General features: G+C 48.1%; 1 protein-coding gene across 3 annotated transcripts in view; it reads right to left on the reverse strand.

The window, feature by feature from the left end:
- scn5lab (sodium channel, voltage gated, type V-like, alpha b) overlaps positions 1–10,928 on the reverse strand; it is a 480,040-nt gene extending 469,112 nt beyond the window's left edge. For all 3 annotated transcript variants that reach the window (XM_072254130.1, XM_072254129.1, XM_072254125.1), the window contains exon 1: positions 10,484–10,928. The gene's annotated coding sequence lies outside the window, so the exon portion shown is untranslated. The remainder of the gene's footprint in view (positions 1–10,483) is intronic.
- Positions 10,929–11,511: the final 583 nt, after the last annotated feature.

The raw sequence follows: 11,511 nt of genomic DNA on the forward strand, positions 1-11,511 counted from the left end.
TGACATGAACAACAACTTTGCCAACCTCTGGTAATTTCTCCCCTTCCCTCCGTCCCTCTTTTTCCCATTCCCCATTCTCGTTATCCACTCAACCCCTTCTTTGTCCTCACCTGCCCATCACCTGCTTCTGGTTCCCCTCCTTCCCTTGCTCCCATGGACCACTCTCCTCTCCTATCAGATTCCTTCTTCTTCAGCCCTTTGCCTCTTTCACCTATCACCTCCCAGCTTCTGACTTCGTCCCTCCTCCCCCACGCACCCAGCTTCCCTTTCATCTTGGATCAGCCATCATCTTCCAGCTTGTAGTCCTTACCCTCCCCCACCTTCTAACCCTTCCACTTCCAGTCCTGATGAAGGGTCTCAGCCCAAAACATCGACTCTTTATTCCCCTCCACAGATGCTGCCTGACCTGCTGAGTTCCTCCAGCATTTTGCACGTGTTGCTCAAGATTTCCACCATCTGCAGAATCTCTTCTGTTTATCAGCATAAAAGTCGTAGACATTGTTCTAATGTAGGCAAAACAGTAAAATACCATTGGCATGGAGCCAGACCTGACACGCGTCCAGATGACGAAACCCTGGCCGTCTGTTGTCTGGATTTAGGTCAAACCATCAGCTGTGGATGGGAAGATCAGGTACACCCCTGACCTTCCAGTCATAAACTCAGAGAGCATGGCAGCACAGAAACACGCTCTCTGGCCTGTCCAGTCCATGCTGACCTGTTTTCTGTTTAGTCTCATACCTTCCGTACACCCCTCATGCACGTAACTACCTAAACTTCTCATAACTGTTGTACTTGGAGCTGCATCTACCACTTCTGCTGGCACACCACCCTCTCAGAGAAGAAATGCCCCCTCAGGTTCCACTTAAATATTTCACCTTTCACCCTAAACCTATGACCTCCAGTTCTCGTTTCACCCAACCCGATGAGAAAAAGCCTGCACACATTTGCCCTATTGATACCTCTCATAATATTGTACGCCCCTCAAAGTTCTCCCTTCATGCTCCTATGCTCCAGGAAATACAGTCCTAACCTATTCAACTGTTCCCTGGAACTAAATCCTTAAGTCCTGGCAACATCTTTGAAATTTTCTCTGTACTCGTACTCTTTCAATCTTTTCTATTTTTCTCTCTTTTTCTTTATCAACAAAATAGAACGTATAACATAAAACAGTACAGGCCCTTCAGCCCACAATGTTGTGCTGACCATTTAACTACTCTACGATCAATCTTACCCTTCCCTCCACATAATGCTCCATTTTTCTATCATCTGTCTCTTGCACATCCCTAATGTATGTGCTTCTACCATCATCTCTGGCGGTGTTTTCCACACACCCACCACTCTCTGTGTAAGAAACTTCCCTTTGACATCTCCCCCCTGCCCATACTTTCCTCCAATGCCTCCTCATGTTAGCCATTTCCATCCTGGGGAAAAGTCACTAAATAGGCTTGAGAAAGCCAAGAAGTCAGCTCTTGACGGGATAGGTACTCTTGCTCTTTGAGGCGGTTCCACGGACTTTTCTATATCTACACAAGAGGTTCTGCAGATGCTGGAGATCCAGAGCAACACACACAAAATGCTGGAGGATCTCAGCGGGTCAGGCAGCTTCAATGGAGAGGAGTAAAGAGTCAATGGTGCAAGTCGAGACCCTTCCTCAGGTCTGGAAAGGAAAAAGGGAAGAAGCCGGAATAATAAGGTAGGGGAGGGAAGGAATAGAAGCTGGCAGGTGATAGGTGAGACCACATGTGGGAGGGGATAAAGTGAGAAGCTGGCAGGTGATAATTGAGACCACGTGTGGGAGGGGGATGAAGTGAGAAGCCGGCAGGTGATAGGTGGAATGGGAAAAGGGCTGAAGAAAAATTAATCTGATAGGAGAGGAGAGTGGACCATAGGAGAAAGGGGAGGAGGACCTAGAGGGAGGTGGTAGGCAGGTAAGGAGGTAAGAGGGGAGCCTGAAGGGGGAGTAGAAAAAAAGAGATGGGGTGGGGGAGAAATTACCAGAAGTTAGAGAAATCGGTCATGCCACCAGGCTAGAGGCTACCCATATAGAATATAGGCTGAGAGTGGCCTCACCACAGCAATAGAGGCCACAGCCCGACGATGTTGGAATTGGAAATGGGCTGTGGAATTGAAATGGCTGGCCGCCAGGAAATCCACCCTGTTGTGGATGGAGTGAAGGTGCTCGACAAAGCAGTGGTGTCTACGCCAACAGAGACTCCCGTCTGGTCTCACTGATATAGAGCAGGCCACGCTGGGAACCTATTTCCTACGTCTACCGACAGGGACAGCATTCTCAGCTTGACCACTCAACCAAAGGATTCAAGATTCAAGATTATTTAATGTCATTTCCAGTGCACAAGTGTAAAGGAGAATGAAATAATTGTTACTCTGGATCCAATCCAGCACAAAAAAAAACACAATTAGATAAGGAACATAATACTAAATATATATATATAAATAAATACATACATAAGGTAGCTCATATACATTGATGGAGTGTATGTCCATAAAGTGAAGCTAGGCACACAGGAGTGTCTGTACATAAGGTGGCTGACAGGAAATGATAAAGTTGTGGTGGTTGGAGGTGTGGTGGAGTGGGTTAGTGGGTAGAGGTGATGATCAGCCTTACAGCTTGGGAAAAGTAATTGTTTTTGAGTCTGGTGGTCCTGGTGTGGATGCTACGTAGCCTCCTCCCTGATGGGAGTGGGACAAAGAGTCCATGAGCAGGGTGGGTGGAATCCTTCATGATGTTACATAGCACATTACAGGCCCTACGGCCCACAATGTTGTGTCAACCCTCAAACCCTGCCTCCCATATAACCCCCACCTTAAATTCCTCCATATATCTGTCTGGAAGTCTCTTAAACTTCACTATTGTATCTGCCACCATCACTGACTCAGGCAGTGCATTCCACGCACCAACCACTCTCTGAGTAAAAATTCTTCCTCTAATATCCCCCTTGAACTTCCCACCCCTTACCTTAAAGCCATGTCCTCTTGTATTGAGCAGTGGTGCCCTAGGGAAGAGGCGCTGGCTATCCACTCTATCCATTCCTCTTAATAACTTGTACACCTCTATCATGTCTCCTCTCATCCTCCTTCTCTCCAAAGAGTAAAGCCCTAGCTCCCTTAATCTCTGATCATAATGCATACTCTCTAAACCAGACAGCATCCTGGTAAATCTCCTCTGTACCCTTTCCAGTGCTTCCACATCCTTCCTATAGTGAGGCAACCAGAACTGGACACAGTACTCCAGTTGTGGCACATTTCTGTGTCTGTCCTCGACGGCAGGTAGGCTGGTGCCGGAGATGCATCGGGCAGGTTTGACGACGGTTGCAGTGACTCCCTGTCCGCCGCAGAACGGTTCCCGTACCGCGCAGTGATGCGGCCTGTTCGGAGACTCTCACCATCACTGCCAGATTACAATGCAATAGTAGGCAGCAACTTTAAGCAGGATGTATGCACGTGGAAAACAGGCTTTCGACTGAAAGTGACCACTGGGATTGTGTTCACCTGAGCACCCCTAGAATCACACAGCATGTGAACCGGCCGTCCAGCCCACAGAATCCGTGCAGCCTATTCGTCACCACCCAGTACTATTGTATTCTCCAAATGGAGGATGCAATCGGTCAGAATGTTACCGTAACTGCAAACTAGAGAGAAAAAACAACTGCAGGTACTGAAAATCTAAAATAAAGAACCGACTCCTGTCTGCAAAAAGCAGTGGATGCAGCCCAGTCCATCACAGGCAAAGCCCTCCCCACCACTGGGCACACTTGCAAGGCTCACTGCACCCAGCACCCAGGCCACCCTCTCTTCCATCAGGAAGGAGGTACAGGAGCCTCCAGTCTTACCCCACAGGGTGCAGGAACAGTTATTACCCTACAACCTTCAGGCTTCTGAACCGGCACCAGTAACTTCACTCACATCAACTCTGAACTGATTCCACAACCTACAGACTCACCTGCAAGGACTCTACCACTCAATATTAATTATATATTTGTTTAAAATTATTATTTGCAGTTTGTCCCCTTCTGCACATTGGATGTCTGTCAGACTTCGTTATGTATAGTTTGTCATAAATATCCTACTTCTTAACTTTCCTGTGAACGCCTGCAAGAAAATGAATCTCGAGGAAGTATATGGTAACATGTACATATTCTGATAAGAAAATTTAACTTGAACTTCGCTTTGGCCACTCAAGTACAGACGTAGGGCAACTACAGTGCCTGACCAGCCGAACGAAATCTTCAGGACGTGGTTGGAAAGTCGAGCATGCAGAGGGATCCCGCACTGACACAAGGCAACGATGCACACAGCACCGACAGTCAGGACTGAACTCAGATCACTGGAGCTTTGAGGGGTGTGGGGGCAGCAGTTCTACTAGAAGCACCACCCTGCCACACCTTCTCCCTTCTGTTTTTCTTGCCTGTTTCAGTACCTTGGACAGATAAAGTGTTTGTCAATGTCTCCCCCACTCTCTACCTTCAGTTACTCTTCCCTGCCCCTTCCCTGACACATCACTTGATCAAAACGTAGCAAGTGGTTTCAAGAATAAAGCGATTTATCCACCATGCTTAAAATACTCAAGACCCAGTGCTGTTCTGCGGAACATTGTGGGCACGGTACATCGGTGGACATTGTGGGCGCGGAACGTCGGTGTGGACAATGTGGGCGCGGTACGTCGGTGTGGACAATGTGGGCGCGGTACGTCGGTATGGACAATGTGGGCGCGGTACGTCGGTGGCGGACATTGCGGCCGCGGTACGTCGGTGGCGGACATTGTGGGAGCGGTACGTCGGTGATGGACATTGCGGGCGCGGTACGTTGGTGGACATTGTGGGTGTGGTACGTTGGTGCTGAACATTGTGGGTGTGGTACGTCGGTGCTGAACATTGTGGGCACGGTACATGGGTGAACATTGTGGGCACGGTACATGGGTGAACATTGCGGTCACGGTACATGGGTGAACATTGCGGGCACGGTACATGGGTGAACATTGCGGGCACGGTACATGGGTGAACATTGCGGGCACGGTACATGGGTGAACATTGCGGTCGCGGTACGTCGGTGCTGAACATTGCAGGCACGGTACGTCGGTGGTGAACATTGCGGGCGCGGTACGTCGGTGGTGGACATTGCGGGCGCGGTACGTCGGTGCTGAACATTGCAGGCACGGTACGTCGGTGGTGGACATTGCGGGCGCGGTACGTCGGTGGTGGACATTGCGGGCGCGGTACGTCGGTGGTGGACATTGCGGGCGCGGTACGTCGGTGGTGGACATTGCGGGCACGGTACGTCGGTGGTGGACATTGCGGGCACGGTACGTTGGTGGTGGACATTGCGGGCACGGTACATTGGTGGTGAACATTGCGGGCACGGTATGCTGGTGGTGAACATTGTGGGAGCAGTACATTGGTGGCGAACATTGTGGGAGCAGTACGTCGGTGATGGACATTGCGGGTGCAGTATGTTGGTGGTGAACATTGCGGGCACGGTACATGGATGGACATTGTGGGCGCGGTACTTTGGTGAACATTGCGGGCGCGGTACTTTGGTGGTGAACATTGTGGGCACAGTATGTTGGTGGTGGACATTGTGGGCGCGGTACATTGGCGGTGGACATTGTGGGCGCGGTACGTTAGTGGTGGAAAGTGTGACAACACTTGTGCGCTGCTCCCAGCACACCCCTAGGTGTAATGGTTGTTAATGCAAACAACACATTTCACTGTACAGTACCATGCAAAGTTCTCAGGCACACACATGTAGCTAGGATGCCTAAGACTTTAGCACAGTACTGTAGTAATTCTATATATTGCACTATACTACTGCCACAAACAAAGACAAATTTCATGACATGTGTGAGTGCTGATAAACCTGATTCTGATATGGGTCTCTATTGTGGACTGAGAGTGGGAAGGGGGCAGGGAAAGGGGAATCATGGTTGGGAAAAAGGGAAGGGAGAGGGAAGCACCAGAGAGACATTCTGTAATGATCAATAAACCAATTGTTTGGAATCAAATGACCTTGTCTGGTGTCTCAGGGCTGGGTCTGTCTGCATCCATGCCTCCCGCCCCAGCAGCCCTTCCCTGCCACCCGTCCAACACCCCTACCGTGGTGCTCCACCCTCTCCATTCCCAACATCCTTTGCTCCCACCAGATTTACAAACTCGCTCTCTGCTTCACATTGACAAAAACAATACTGGGCAAATGTCTTAGGCACCCTAGCGATAAATATGTGCCCACAACTTCTGCACAGTCATGTACGTTTCGGTGCTCGTGTGATAAATAAATTTCAATCGAAATCTAATCTCACAAACTGGCTTTGACAACAGGTCCCTTTACTTCAAAATCAGCTTTGTCTGCCAATTCAAGCCTAGCCTACAAAGCAGCAGAACCACTGCCAGCCATATTTCAGGACTACTTCATCAACTACCATTCAAAGCAACAGGTTTGAAATAGACTGTGGTGGAGTCCAAGTCCAGAAGTATATTTAAGGCAGAAGTTGATCATTTCCTGATTGGTCAGAACATCAAAGGATATGACGAGAAGGCAGGTGTATGGGGTGGCGTGGGATCTGGGATCAGCCATGAGGGAATGGCGGAGCAGACTCTATGGGCTGAATGGCCTAATTCTGCTCCTATGTCTTATGGCTCCATCATGGGCAATAGTCTCCCCACCATTGAAGGTGATGCCTCAGAAAGGCAACATCCATCGTGATGGTCCTCACCACCCAGGACATGTGCATTATCACTAGAGAGGAGGTATGGGAGCTCCAAAACACACACTCAAATGTTTCAGGAGCAGCTCCTTCCTCCGCAATTAGGTTTCTGAACAGACAACGTACCCACGAACACTGTCTCAATATATTTGTTCTTTTTTGCACTACTTAGATTTATGGAATCACAACACAGAACCAGGCCCTTCGGCCCATCTAGTCCATGCTGAACTACTAATCTGCCCAGTCCCATGCACCTACATCCAGACCATAGCCCTCCATCCCCCTCCCAGCCATGTACTAATCCAAACTTCACTTTCATGTTGCATTTGAAACCGCGTCCACCACTTCTACTCTACAGCTCGTTCCACACTCTCACCACCTTCTGAGTGTTCCCCTTAAACATTCCACCTTTCACTGTTAACCCATGACCTCTGGTTGTAGTCTCACACACCTCTGTGGAAAAAGCCTGCTTGCATTTACCCTATCTATACCCTTCATCATTCTGTATACCTCTTTCAAACCTTCCCTCATTCTCCTATACAGTACTCCAGGAAATAAAGTCCTAACCTATTCAGTTCATCCCCGTAATTCACATCTTGAAATGTCAGTTTATAAATTTTCCTTATTCACACCTTATAAACTTTCTCTTGCACTCTTTCAAGCTTATTGATACATGTCTTGTAGGTAGGTGTCCAGATTAAGCATCATCAACATCTTGTACAACTTCAACATAACATCCCAACTCCTGTACTCAGTTCTCTGACTTATGAAGGCCATTTACCAGTGATGGAACTTTTAATGAATTATGGATCTGTGTTCCCAGATCCCTCTGTTCTACCACACTCCTCAGTGTCCTGCCATTCACATTTAAGTCCTACTTTGATTTGTCCTCCCAAAGTGCAAAACCTCACACTTTCCGCATTAAATTCCATCTGCCATTTTTTCAGCCCATTTCTCCTGCTAGTCCAGATTCTGATTAACAGAGGGCAGATGAAGGATTTATGCCAGGAACTTAAGTTGCAACTTTATAAAACTCTGGTTAGGCCACACCAGGAGTACTGCATACAGTTCTGGTCACCCCCTAGGAGAAGAATGTTGGGGCTTTGGAGAGGGTGCAGTAGAGGTTAACGGGGTATGTGCTATCATGAGAGGTTGGATAAACTTGGGTTGTCTTCTCTGGAGCGCGAAAGGCTGAGAGAGATCTGATAACGGTTTACGAGGTTATGAGAGGCACAGATTGAGTGGACAGAGAAGGTCTGTTCCCAGGGTTGAAATGTCCAATACCAGGGGGCAGACATGGAAGGTGAGTGGGGGTAGGGTTGAAAGAGGATGTGAGGGGTAAGCTTTTTTACTCAGGCAGTTGTGGACGCCTGGAATGCTCTGCCTGATACAGTGGTAGAGGCAAATACATTCGAAGCTTTTAAGAGACGTTTGGATAAGCACACGGATGCAAGGAAAGTGGAGGGATATGGACATTGTGTAGGCAGGAAGGATTAGTGTTTGGTGTTATTTTTTTTAATTTGGTTCGACACCACATTGCGGACGGTATGGCCTGTTCCTTCGCTGTACTGTTCTGTGTTTTAATTCACACTTTAATACTCGGAGGGGTAGTGCTGACTTGTGCTTCCAGCTCCGATCTGCCACTCTCCCCTGACCCGTTCTGACTCCCAGGGACCTTGACAGCAGAACATCACTCAACTGCACCATTCTTCTTCTAGCTACGTCAGTTGTTGTTTTTAATCTCTCTGTGCTAATTGCTTGACAAGTTGTCATCACCTTCATTTTATCCAAAATTAGGTCCAATTAAAGTGGCAAATATATATTTCTTCATTCACAATTGTACACTGCTCAATTATTGCTTTGATCGGAAAGGATTTAAATCGGCTTGGGATTTTCTTTCTCTACACACAGAATGGCAGTAGATTTAGCACAATTACCATCCATCTGACACCAGACCTTAAGCAACCTTTAACACACCCAAGCTTCCACTGTTCCCTCGTGGAGTACACATAAATGCATTGTGTTTTTGGGTTCCTCCCCTCGTGGAGTCATAGAATCAGCACGGAAACAGGTGCTTTGGCCCATCCAGTCTGTGCTGACTAGCCACCAGCCATTTGACAATAACCCTATGTTAATTCCACAGCCCCTTCACTCTTCCACTCACCTACCCGCCAGGGGCAATTTTACGGCGACGCGTTTTACCTACCAACCCGCGTGTCTTTGGAATGTGGGAGGAAATCTGAGAGCCCGGGGGTGGGGGGGGAGGGTTGGGCAAAGCCCACAGAGGGCGTGCAAACTCCGCACAGGTGGGACCCCAGGTCAGAACCGAACCCGGGTCACAGGTTGGATGGTTGGTGTTTCGGCACCGACCAGACAACTGAGGTTCACTAGAGACCCTTCAGCGAATTGCATCTTGGGAGGCCTCAACTGGATTTCCTTGAAATTGGACAAAGCTAATGCTGAGGGAAAAGCAGATGTCAAAGTGCAAAGGGGAAATGACAGCATCTGGAAACAGGAAAAGCCTGCATGTAGACACATTCTGCCAATTTACATAATCCTGAACTTACATTGCCAGGAAATTTAAACTAGTGACGACTTCTTAATTCCCCAAGTCTCTTAAACCTTTTAGGTCTAGGTGATCATTTGATCTGATGAAGGATCTCGGTCTGAAATATCGACTGTTTATTCCTCTCCACAGATGCTGCCTGACCTGCTGAGTTCCTCCAGCATTTCATATGCGTTTCTCTGGACTTCCAGCATCTGCAGAATCTCTTGTGTTTATGATAATTTACGCTGTACTGGCATTTGAGAAGATTAAGCCATCTAAGTCTCGTGTGCTGAAAGGTTGCAGGGTCTCTCCATCCCTGCCACTTCTGCAGTGCCAGATTTCCACAGTTTTATTGAAATCTCTCTCTGCCCTAGAATTATTGTACCTCCCCCCCCCCCCAAATTTCCTTTATCCTGTCAGCTCTGGAGAAGGGTGACACCAGTGATGATCTGATCAAGAGATACCAGTTCTTCTTTCTGGAGGCTCAGTAGTCCGAAAATGCAGATTTAGAATACTCTGTTACCGAGGCAGAGGTAATTTTATTTTGAAATGCATCAAGTTTTTTTTTCGCAAGGGTGGTAAAAGCAAACCCGAAGAGCAACTTTCAAAGGGATGTATATTTGGAAAGGAAAAAAATCAGTGGGACTCTGGGGAAATAAGACTCCTTCCTTTTCGTTCCATCACAACCACAGCAGGCAGAATGATCACAACCAGTCCCAAGATCTCTGCCATTCCAAGGACTCCAGGCTGATCAGGATGGTCTACAGCAGAAACTGGAAAAGTGGTACCACAACAGTCATGGACAATTATGTAACCGACTCACTGCCCTTACTGTTCCAGTAACGAACCCGGCCCCAGCCCTGAATGTTTTTTATAAAGAAATAGGCCCAAACATACAACACAAGCGATTGTTTCTACAGCTGCTGACTCGAATCAAAGACTTTCTCCCCCGCTGCATCAGTGTTTGCTTCAATAAACATTTCTCTCAATAACAACCTCTCTCTCTTCACACTTTACAAAGGAGACCCTTTTTGGATTTGGACTGAGATGGGGGTGTCTCTTACCTCTAAATGTGACACCCTTTCGGATTTGCACTGTGATTTGGGAGGAGGGGGCGGGCGTGGGTGAACGGGGTCTGGGGAAGGAGAGGGGGGCGGGTAGTAACACTGCAAACACATGGTCACAGAGCTCTCAAAGGACAACAAAAGGGCACTTACACGTCAAGTTCCCCAGATGCGCTGTTTCCCAGTCAGTAGGTGTGCAGTTAAACTCCTAACATATGTCAGTAAATCCAGTCTTGTCACTATGTCTGCCGCTGAACAACTTAACTTCTTCCATCTTCGGCTGTTTTCCTCTTTTACGGTGTTATTTCTCCCGTGTGTGTGTCGCAAGCAGCGCCCGGTCGGTGTCCAGCTCGGCAGCGAGGTGTTTCAATTGTTCCTTAGCTCCGAATTCCCTGCCGTTGTTGTCTGTCGAGGCGGGGGCGGGCGGGGGGTAAATATATAAAAGTTGAGGCTGGCAGCGGTAGGCTGTTGTTGAGAGGAAGATGCTACCGGGGATGTGTGGCGGCGCGTTTGATGGACTGTGACACATGCAACCCTGATCTCAGAGGCGTTGCCTGTGGCTTGGCCCTCCCAGTCTCCCAGCGCTTGCCTTCCTCTGACCGCCCGCCCGCCTGTCGACACGGCAGGAGCCACAGCAAGTGGGCGCCTGGTGGCCCGACCCAACTCCAAAATAATTAGTGTGGGTCACCCTTCCAAAACTCCGGGGTGGGGAGGGGTATCCGGGTTTGGGGACGAGGAGGGAGATAGTTAAGAAACAAATAGATTGCTACCTATAGAAGATAGATAGTTAGGAAACGGGGTAATAGAGAGATCAGAAAAGCATAGGTAGATAGATCGATCAGAGATCAGAAATCATATATATCGATAGTGATAGATAAATCAGAAATATAGGTACAGATAGACTAAAGATCATAGAACAGGGACAAATCGATCAGAAACATACAAAAAGGTAGATAGGTAGATCGGGAACATACAGATAGACAGGCAGAAATAGTTGGACAAATGGGTAGATGAGACGGGTAGATCGATAATACATAGGCGGGTGCGGGTAAATAGACAAGCGGTAGGGTAGATAGACAAGTTAGAGATGGAGTAAGTAGATAGGGAGATGGATGAAGAATCGAGACAGATGTAGGCATTAGGATAAAGACAATCGATAACGATAAGCACAAGCTGATAAA

Source organism: Mobula birostris, chromosome 3 (genome assembly GCF_030028105.1).
Source record: "Mobula birostris isolate sMobBir1 chromosome 3, sMobBir1.hap1, whole genome shotgun sequence".
In the NCBI taxonomy this organism is placed as follows: Eukaryota; Metazoa; Chordata; class Chondrichthyes; order Myliobatiformes; family Myliobatidae; genus Mobula; species Mobula birostris.